The sequence below is a fragment of the Prionailurus viverrinus genome, chromosome C2 (genome assembly GCF_022837055.1).
Source record: "Prionailurus viverrinus isolate Anna chromosome C2, UM_Priviv_1.0, whole genome shotgun sequence".
NCBI classification, from domain to species: Eukaryota; Metazoa; Chordata; class Mammalia; order Carnivora; family Felidae; genus Prionailurus; species Prionailurus viverrinus.
This window is the reverse complement of record NC_062569.1, coordinates 128,568,113-128,579,040: the sequence shown is the minus strand read 5'-3', so window position 1 is coordinate 128,579,040 and position 10,928 is coordinate 128,568,113.

The following is a 10,928-nucleotide window of genomic DNA, read 5'->3' as shown; positions in this document are numbered from 1 at the left end:
ACACTGGCACTACATAAAGTGATTGGACAGGGAGAAAAAAAATTAGGCAATCTATGTGCCATTCAAAGGAGAATGTTGCAAGTTTCAATGCCACATAGATTTATTTATCCTTACAATTCCTCAAAATAATGCTGATTTGGGAGATCCAAGTTCCCCAACACTCACTATAATCAATAGTATTTTTATTTTTCATGGGAAGCAAATTAGATTGGAGCTGAAAACTTCATATTTTTTAATATGTCACAGTGAAACTGCCTCTCTTCCAGAAGAAACATTACATATTTGTAATGAGGGGGTAATAAGATAAAAAGTATGTGGAAATCATGTAAAACATCTTATTTTATCCAAATGTTATATTTGTGTTCTTTTAAATTTTCCTGTTAAAGAATAGAGAGGGATCTGCACAGTGACACTGTCTCAAATGAGGTCATAGAGTTATGATTGGATATTATGGCTCATAATTTATGCCCCAGGGAGTAATAAAAGATTAGAATAATTTCTCCATTTTCAAGAGTTCTCAAAGCTTTATGACAAGGCAAGTGTAAACCCGTTGGTGTCCTTTTAAGACCAAGTGAGCCTTGCCATTTAGTGCATTTTCCTTAGATAACAAGGTATCAAATAACACAGATAGTATCGTAATGTTGCCTGACATTTGTGGCTAAAACTGTCATGTTCACTTATATCCATGTGTTTCTGCAGTTTGGCCATGGAACTGTATGGAAGATAGATAGGAGTGATGGCTACCACTTCTAGGACAGGCCCCTACAATGTCCTGCACATTCTATTTTCCACATTGGTCACCAAAAATCAAGAACCCTGAAACTTCAGAACCTCATGATGGAAGGAGTGTAGTTCTCAAGGTCAGTCGTTGCAAGAAGGCACACAGAAGGACAACCTGACCAACATTCATCTGTGATAAAACCAAGACATAAATGTTCATTATGTTAGAAGTCATGAAACCACAGGGTTTATTATGGTGGCTTATGCCAGGCTATTCTGATTTGTGTCCCCTTGTTTTATGAAGAAACAATGCTACACTGGACTCATCTCTGTTTCTTGGTGTCTTGGAATATCTATCATGTTTATGAAATAAATAAATAAATAAATAAATAAATAAATAAATAAATAAATAAATAAAACATAAATCAGAAAAGTTAGTTTTACCCCAGTTGTAATGCCAATTTCATTTGGACCAAACCTTATGGAATCTTATCTGGAGTTTGTATAATTTTTTCACTCTTTATTAACAAAATACACTATGATTTCTTCATTATATTGTTAAGATATTCTATTTTCTTTTTAAAAACTTTTAACATTTATTCATTTTTGAGAGAGAGAAATGAGAGAGAGAGACAGAATCCAGAGCAGGCTCCAGGCTCTGAGCTGTTAGCACAGAGCCAGATGCAGGGCTCGAACCCACAGACAGCAAGATCATGACCTGAGCTGACGCTAGACGCTTAACCAACTGAGCTATCCAGGCACCCCAAGATATTCTATCTTCTTAATTATAAGGTTTAATAGAATTCACCTCCTTCCTGAAAGCATACTTTTTTGAGCCTTTATAATTTGTAGGATTTCACTAGAATTTAGACCAATTGATTTTTAGTTGTTCTACATCTGCTGAATGGCTGTCCTTCCAAGCTTTCTTTTCACACGTTAGATCCTCTGTTTCCACACATACTGTGCTTTTTTCTCTAGGTATTCTTTTGTATTTTTTCCTAGATAATATATGTAATTTTTAAGAAATTATTCAAAGAAGATAAACTTTTTTGACACTTTGTATTTCTGAAATTAGTGTATTTCTGAATTTTTTTTTTGTTTAATTTCAGAGAGAGAAAGTAAGAGAACACAAGTGGGAGAAAGAGGCAGAGGGGGAAGGGGAGGGAAAGGAGGGGTGAGAGAGAGAGAGAGAGAAGGAGGGAGGGAGGGAGGGAGAAAATTCTAAGCAGGCTCCACTCTGAGAGTGGAGCCCAATGTGGAACTCGATCCCACAACCCTGGGATCACAACCTGAGCCGAAATCAACAATCCAACACTCAACTGATTGAGCTACCCAGGTGCCCCGAAAGTGTTTGTTTTCTTAAAGTGAATATCTCCATCTGGCCTTTCCCATCTCCAATCAATTCAGAATTACTGAAATTTTATCCTGGCTTTTAAAGTATTTTTAAATATATAAACTTGCCCAAATCATCGCTTTTTAGCATGTATTTAGAAATACTTCTTGGGATGCTTGGGTGGCTCAGTCGGTTAAGCATTGGACTCTTGATTTTGGCACAGATCATGATCTCACAGTTCATGAGATCAAGCCCCACATTGGACGTGGTGCTGTCAGCACTGACAATAGAGACTCTGTTTGGGGTTCTCTCTCCCCCTCTTTCTCGGCCCCTCCCCCACTTGTGCATACATGTGCATATACTCTCTCCAAAATAAATAAATAAACTTAAAAAATTAAAATAAAAATCTTTTATAAATAATTTTTTTTGGAATAGCTCAAACTAAATTGATTTCACATTTTATCCATTCATCTATTTTTATTATATTTTAATTTTTCCTCTAATATTTAAACCTCAAATTCTAGGCGGGGGGGAGCATAAGGGACATATGTGCCTGTGGAAAGGGTTCTCACAACACTGGATCATATCAGAACTTCCAGAAACTACACAAACTCTCAATCAATTGATACTATTGAATGTAGAGCATATGGTAAAGCGCAGAAGAAATTGACTCTTAGGTCCCATCTTTCTTCCTAGAATCTCCCATTGATACTAGATGCTCAATATATGCTCCCAATATTCAGAGATTTCTTATTTTTTTTTAGTGTTTGTTTTGAGAGAGAGGTGGGGGAGGGGCAAAATGGGAGGGGGAGAGAGAATCCCAATCAGGCTCTATGCCCAGCAAGGAGCCCAAGGTAAGGGGCTCCATCTCACAACTGTGAGATCACGACCTGAGCTGAAATCAAGAATCAGTCACTTAACTGATTGAGTCACCCAGGTGCCCCCAATATTCAGAGATTTCTAAGTGAAAACTTTTGTTACCTCCATGATTATGCTTCTGAGCTGAGAGTATCTCCTGGGTAACACTGTTCAATTTTGCCATATACATGCACATGTTTTTGCATTTGTATCTTAGAAATAACAAATAAGTTTCTATTTATAAGTTCTAACTAAGAACATATCTTATTACCTTTGTTATTTCTGCATTTTTCTACAGTATCTAGCTTCAAATATGTGTCTACATTTATTTATGTATACTTATTTACATATATTTATTTATAGAGAGACACATCTGTTTATTTATATATAAACACTTTGATGACTGAGGAAGAAGAAACTATTTGACAGTCAGCAATGCTAACATGAAGTAAGGGAACTCTTTTACATGCCCTATAAGTGTTGGTTTGGTTTTTAACTGTATAGTGTAGTTCAGGCTAACAGTATGCTACTAGGCTCTATGAGTCACAAACTGCTGTTTCTTTTTTATTGATTTCTATGACATCATTCTCTCCATTCGTTCTTGCTTCTCACAACATCTCTGGATTTGGAGAGCATTGTCTGCCATCTGGTCTTGGTTGAGCCAGCTTCCTGGCTTGCTCTCATGGATGACTGTTAGCCTCCAACTTTTTTCTTATCTACATTTCTACAGTAGGTTCATTTAAAACAAGGGGTGCTAAAATTTCACATTTACATTAAGTAAAGTTATAAAAAAAATAATTACTCTTATATCCCCATTGGGGAATGTGAATGTTATCTTATAAAAACAAACAAAAATTCCAAGAATCCCTTTTGCATTGACATTGTACATGGCTAGCAATTCCTAGTCAGCATTGTGGTATAAACAAGACACCTACATAGAAACAAAGAAACAAACAAGCACAGATATCTCACTGATATCTCTGGTCTTTGTCCTTTGTTGTGTGTGTATGTGTATGTGTGTGCCTTCAAATATCTCCCTCCTCTGAAGAGGGCTTATGATGGTAGGCAGATGGATCTTCAACAAATATTTGAAACTGATTAGCTGACTAAGAACATAATTTAGGTTATTTCAAGTCCATATGATGGTAAGCTCCAACATAAAGTTCATTTTATGAGGAGTTTCTACTTTGTACTTCTATGAGATAAAATATAGAATCATGAAGTAGAAAATAAGTGATGAAATCATTTTCACAAGCATGTACTTAAATAGAAATCCTATCCAGGTCAAGTTTCTCAGGTTCACAGACTACGGAAGCACCTGTTTATTTATAATAGTGCAAATGACATCTAAAATTTAAAGTGAAGACCTGTTGTAAAACATTCACAACTTAAAATATTCTTTTTACTAGTAACTGATACTTAATCAAAAAACAAGCCCATACTTTCATAAAGCAAGAACTATTTAGTACTTATTAGCTACATGCATAATAATCCTAGAAAAAAGAAACTCAAAAGACTCTTATTTACATGCATTATAAATGAGAATATAAAACCTGTCTATAAATCAGGTTTTGAATTTTACTATAATTGTGCTTTTCAAAGTAGATAATTAAATTGCTATGTCTTTGGGAAAAGGTCAGCTTGTTGGGATAGCACAGATTAATCTCTCTAGGGCATTCTCTCTTAATAACCATGAATTGTAGTTTCATAAGCTTGAAGGCTTGGCAAGTTTCCATCCAGCCTAAAATACTTTGAAAATGACAGAAATTCACTAAGAAACACACTGATAGTCTTATTTAATCACCAATTAACCTGCATAAGCACCTTTGTGTTATCATCTACCAGTTAACCTATACTCTGATCAGATATTTGGGAAATTGAGAACATGAAGCCTCCTGGGTTTCTTTGTTCATTCCTGTGTTCGGTTTGGTGTTGGGGCCCTGAGCTAAATGTAGAGGGCAAAAGATATGAACTCAGATTCAGACAGAATAAAACCTCTAATTCTATAAACTATTGTTGAGTACCTGCCATCTGATTTTGCATTTCTATTATAATACTTCCATGTTGTACCTTTGTAAAAATTACTAAATAATTTCTAGTACAGCTTTTAAGAGTCCCAAAAGAACCTTTCTAAAATGTAATAACAAAATCTTTGTCTATGCAATTAAAATTAAAGTTTTTTATTGGAAAAATAACAGTCTGAATCCCATAACTGTTAGAGACAAATACAATTTGCATATTATTCTAAAGTTGTGAGCCTAAGTTTTGCTAAATTCTATCAACGTACTCTTTAGTTACCAGCAGAATATTGAATTTCAGAAAAATCTTTTTTTTCCTATAGTTGTTACCAATGTATATTTGATGATTATTTTTCTTTCTTTTTTTATACATGTTTTTTAAAGTTTATTTATTTACTTTGAGAGAGAGGGAGACAGAGTGCAAGCAAGGAATGGGCAGAGAGAGAGGGAGAAATAGAGAATCCCAAGCAGGCTCTGCACTGTTAGCCCAGAGCCAGAGGCAGGGCTCAATCTCACCAACCATGAGATCATGACTGGAGCCAAAATCATGAGTCAGACACGTAACTGACTAGGCTACCCAGGCACCCCTAATGATTATTTTTCAAAAGCTTAATTAGTGGAACAGGGATCTCCATTGCTCAAAATAAGAACCCTTGTTCTGAAATGAATACCTGTTTCTGGATTGCCCCTCCTGGCCATTAAGTAGCTTGTGCTTTCTAGTAACATTCTCTGAGTTCTCTGGGGTATCAAAGAAGACTTTCCTTGTCTTGATATTTGAAGAAAGGAGGCTTCCTCTTGTCCTAATGCCTTTAATATATGTGTTGGCATCAACAATTTTGAATCCTATGGGAAATATCTGGAATACCTAGGTGCAGCAGCATTTAAAGGAAACCAACAAAAATGGAGAATATTTTCTAAGAGAATAGTCACATTTTTTTTTTAGTAATCTGAATTTTAAAGTTGTATAACAACAAAAATATGCTTGTAATTGCTTTCTTCTCTGAGTTAGCAGGGTCCCTTTCTTGGCACACCTAAATTAAGATTTAATTGTAAGTACTTTTGTTAATTGATTTTTGTGTAATTATCTTACTTTGTGAGCAATGACTATCAAATGTTGTGTTATAAAAGTTCCAAAATTAAGGAATGATTATTATTGTTACATGATTACATCAACTTGAAAACAATTGATTATTTAGTAAATCATTGCATAGTAGAACATCTGTTCTGAACCACCAAAATATCCACAGGACAAAGTTTGGAATAGTCTTTTTCTTATCAGTAATACTTCATCGCAATGTAATATTTACTATGCTTTATTGCTATTATTAATAAGCCTTTTTTTAATCACTTGATGACAGAAGGATTTTTTTAAGTTGACATTTATTACTTTTTAAAACTAATTTTCTTGGTCAGGTGCCAGCTCTTTGAAAAATATTTTAAATCAATGTGAGAGAAATTTCAGTTTAAGTATTTGAAGCTAATGGACAGAAGTTGTACTTGTAAATAAATTGCTGAATTAAATTTTTCACCTATATACTGGGATCCTACACAGGGTGGCTAATCTTTTCAGAGCCTTCTTTTAGCATACCTGTTTTTCTACAATTAGTAAAAGACATTTATTCTGCATTTTGCGTTAGTAACAACTCTCAAAATTTATCTATGCATCAAAAGGAATGTTTTTAAAATAAAATGATTTTAACTTGCACCAGGCTTACAAATCATACCTTTCATAATGAATACAAATATAACGTGTATTATTAAAATGTACAAAAGGATTCCAATTTTTGAGGTTTTATACATTTTACAACCACCTATATAAATTTGTTTGATTTTCATGTTACAATTTTAAGAATTATTATTTTTATGTTTATTTTTGAGAGAGAGAGAGAGAGAGAGAGAGAGAGAGAGACAATGAGAGTGAGAACGAGCAGAGGAGGGGCAGAGAGAGAGGGAGACACAGAATCCGAAGCAGGTTCCAGGCTCTGAACTGTCAGCACAGAGCCCGACATGGGGCTTGAACTCACAAACCCAGAGATCATGACCTGAGCCAAAGATGGATGCTTAACCAACTGAACAACCCCGGTGCCCTAAGAATTCTTACTTTTGTTCACTGTTTATTTAATGAACTGAACTTTTAGACTCATTCTAGTCTATAATACCTTAAGGCTGTTTGGATCTGAAATTAATTTTATTTCTCTGCTAGATCCTTTAATACCAATTACTTTAGATCTCCCCACCCTGTTTCAGGTCATTTGTTCATTTACCATTAACAAACTCATTAGCCTAAAGAGTTATTGTTTAAAATATGTTCTCATGTGATTATAGCAATCCACAAAATCATTTGTTCATTGCTATGTCCAAAATTCAGTTATTACCATTGAGGTAATCATTCTACCTTTAATTATGCTGCCTACAAAGGCATACAATAGCTTCTATTCTGAACAGAACATCCCTTAAAGCAATTCACTTCAAACTATTAAACTAAGAAATTAATGACTCTGTCTACTGTGGCTGTTTCTGGCAGATTACTTGAATAAGATAAAGTTTTGTGTAAAGCATATTCTTTTTCCTTTGTCCTTGGCTTACAATCTATCATGAAGTTTTATGACCTTCCTCCAACTCATCATTCTGGTCAAACTTTGCCACTTCATTGAGTGTGTGCATGTAGTTGGATAATTGTATAGGGCAGAGAGATTGCTACATGAAGAATATGGTCTTAAGGAGTCATATGACAACACTAACAAGTAGAGATATTAATAAAAGAAAAATAAACCAGCTTTTTGACCCTGGCTTTTAACTTAGCCTTTCTGACACACACTGACAACTTACCTAGTCTGATCTACCCTAGAAGAATTTGCTTTTAGAAAAGAATTTGATAAGTTAATTCACACTGAGATGTAAATGATAGGTTCAAATAATGTTAAAGGACACAAGGTCCTATAATGTTTTTAAAGAAATCTACTCTAAGTTTAAAAATTTATGCTTGTGAAGTAGATTAGTATTGCTTTTCAAAAACACTAACAGTGTTGGTCATAATGTATACATTAAGAACTGCATGGGCAAGACACAGTTCTATGGATTTTGTTTAATAATGGTTCTTTGAGGTGCATAATATTATTATTCCTATGTGCATATATACATGCTTAGAGAAGTCTCTCAGAAATTTCTGAAATCACATTGCTAATATAATTGGTACAATCTTTTAAATCACCTAATCATTTAGGGGTGTGGTTTTTACTCATAGTTTATACTAAGTGTTTAAAAAGAAGAAAAATCCACAGATAATACATACATATTATCACTTACTTACATTTTAAAATATAACGGCACTTATAAACTCTGGGAAAAAATAATAACTAATTGAAAGCGCTGAAGAACAACCAAAAGTAAGCAGAAATTGGATAGGAGTCTAATCCTGGAGGAAGGCATAGAGAGAGTGTAGCAGATATGTAACTGACATCTCAAAAGGAAAGACGATAAATAATGGGGAACAAAAAGAAAAAATTAAGAAATAATGGCAAAAATTTCCCAAAGTTGGTGGAAGTCAAATGGCTGAAATATAAAGAGACAAATTTTTAATTAGCCAAAGAAAAAAATGACACATTAAAAATAGGGGGCACAAAGGGTGCCTGGGTGGCTCAGTCAGTTAAGCATCTGATTTCAGCTCAGGTCATGATCTCAGGGTTTGTGAATTCAAGCCCTGTGTCAGGCTTTCTCCTGTTTGTGCAGAATCCTCCTCAGATCCTCTGTCTCCCTCTCATTTCGCCCTCCCCCACTTGCTTGTGCTCGCTATCTCTCTCAAAAATGAAAATAAACATTAAAAAAAATTAGGGGTCAAAAATACAAATGGTTAATACAAATTGTGACAGAAAATCTTCAATGAAATTAACAACTTTCTTGAAAATTACCATACCATTTCTTACACAAGATCAGTAGAAAACTTTAACATCCCTATACATATTAAAACTAATATATATTATATATTAATTATCAAAAATTTTCACAAGGAAAGCTGCAGCCTCTGGTTAATTCTATCAAACATTTAAGGAAAACATAATATAATCGTGTACAAACTGTTTCAGAAAATTAAACAGGAGAGGCACCTGGGTGGCTCAGTCAGTTAAGCATCCGACTTTGACTCAGGTCATGATCTCAAGGTTCGTGGGTTCCAGCTCCACGTCGGGCTCTATGCTGACAGCTCGGAGCCTGGAGCCAGCTTCAGATTCTGTGTCTCCCTCTCTCTCTGTTTCTCCCCCGCTCTCACTCTGTCTCTCTCTCTCATTCTCTCAAAAATAAAGATTAAAATATATTTTTTAAGAAAATTAAATAGGAAACATTTCCATTTTGTTTAATAAAACAATAAGTTCCTGATAACAAAACTAGACAAAGTCATTACAAGGAAAGGAAACTACAGACCGATATCCTTCATGAACATAGGTAGGAAAATTCTTTACAAAATATAAACAAATCAAATTCACCAATACATGTTAAATCAACATAATGGTCAAGAGGATAATCATACCAGGAATGCAAAGCTGGTTTAATATTTTAAACAGTCGATGGAGAACTGACACTCAATGCCTCTCTTACCACCTCAAACTTTCATGTCATGGGGAGCTTCTGGGAGAAGCTGTGTATCTTTCACCCAGAGCTGCATATATACCTGACCCGGAATTCAGAAAAGCTGAAGGGGGAGATCCTTGAGAACTAGAGGAGCTAAAAGACTCTCATTTCCACCCCATACCCATGAAGTGAGGTACAGATGAAAAACAAAAAAGCTGTTAATATAACTTATCATATTAATAGAATAAGGAAAATCGTATCATTTTCATAGATAAAGAAAAAGCCTTTGGAACTATTCAAAGTCCATTCATCATGAAAGTTCTCAGAAGATAAGAAAAAAAGAGAACGTCTTCAATACCCATTCATCATGAAATTTCTCTATTGCTTCTCGGCCTTTTGGCTAAGATCAAGTGTAGCATCATGAAACTTCTCAAGAAATAAGAATAAAAGAAAACATCAAAAAAATGGAGCGAATATACTGAATACCTTCAACTAATATGATACTTAAAAGTCAGAGATTAACCACTTTTCCCATAAGATCAGGAATGAAACAAGCATGTCTGCCTCCATCACTTATACTAAACATTGTATTGGAATTACTTCCTAATGCACCAAGGCAAAACAAAGAAATATAAGGAAAATAGATTAGAAAGGAGGTAGTAAAATGCTTGGCGTGCTTGATATGATGTAAATGTAAAATATATTAAGATGTCTATGAAGCAAATATTAGAACTAAGTGAATTTACTGGGTCACCTAGTCACTGGGTCAGGGTCAGTATAAATATATATATTTTTTTAATTTTTTAAAAAGTTTATTTTTTTTATTTTGAGAGAGAGAAAGAGGCAGAGAAAAGGAGAGAGGGAATCCCAAGCAGGCTCTGTGCTGTCAGTGCAGAGCCGGAGTCAGCGTCCAGTCTCACCAAATGTGACATCATGATCTGAGCTGAAATCAAGTCAGACGCTTAACCACCCAGGCACTCTAAAGCTAATTTATTTTAATGCATTTATGGAAGAATAAAAATCTAATATATAAAGAATAAATTAATAAAAAAAGTACAAATAAGTTTTATACTAAACATTACCAAGTACTGCTGACAAAAATTAAAGGATATCTAAATAAAAATATATACACAATGTTTATGGATTAGAAGACTCAATATTGGTAAGGTGTCACTTCTTTCCAGATTAAACCGTAGATTCAATGAAATCACAACCCTGACTCCATCAGGGTTCTTTTTTTTTTTTTTTGTAGAAATTTACAAGCTAATTCCAAAACCTACATAAAAATAGAAAGGATGTAGAATATTCTAAACATTCTCAAAAAAGAAGAGCAATGTTGGATGACTGACTTCAAAACTTGGTATAAATTTATAGTAGTCAGTAAAGTGTAGTACTAGTTTAAAGATAAGCAAGATCAACTGACAGACTAGAGCCCA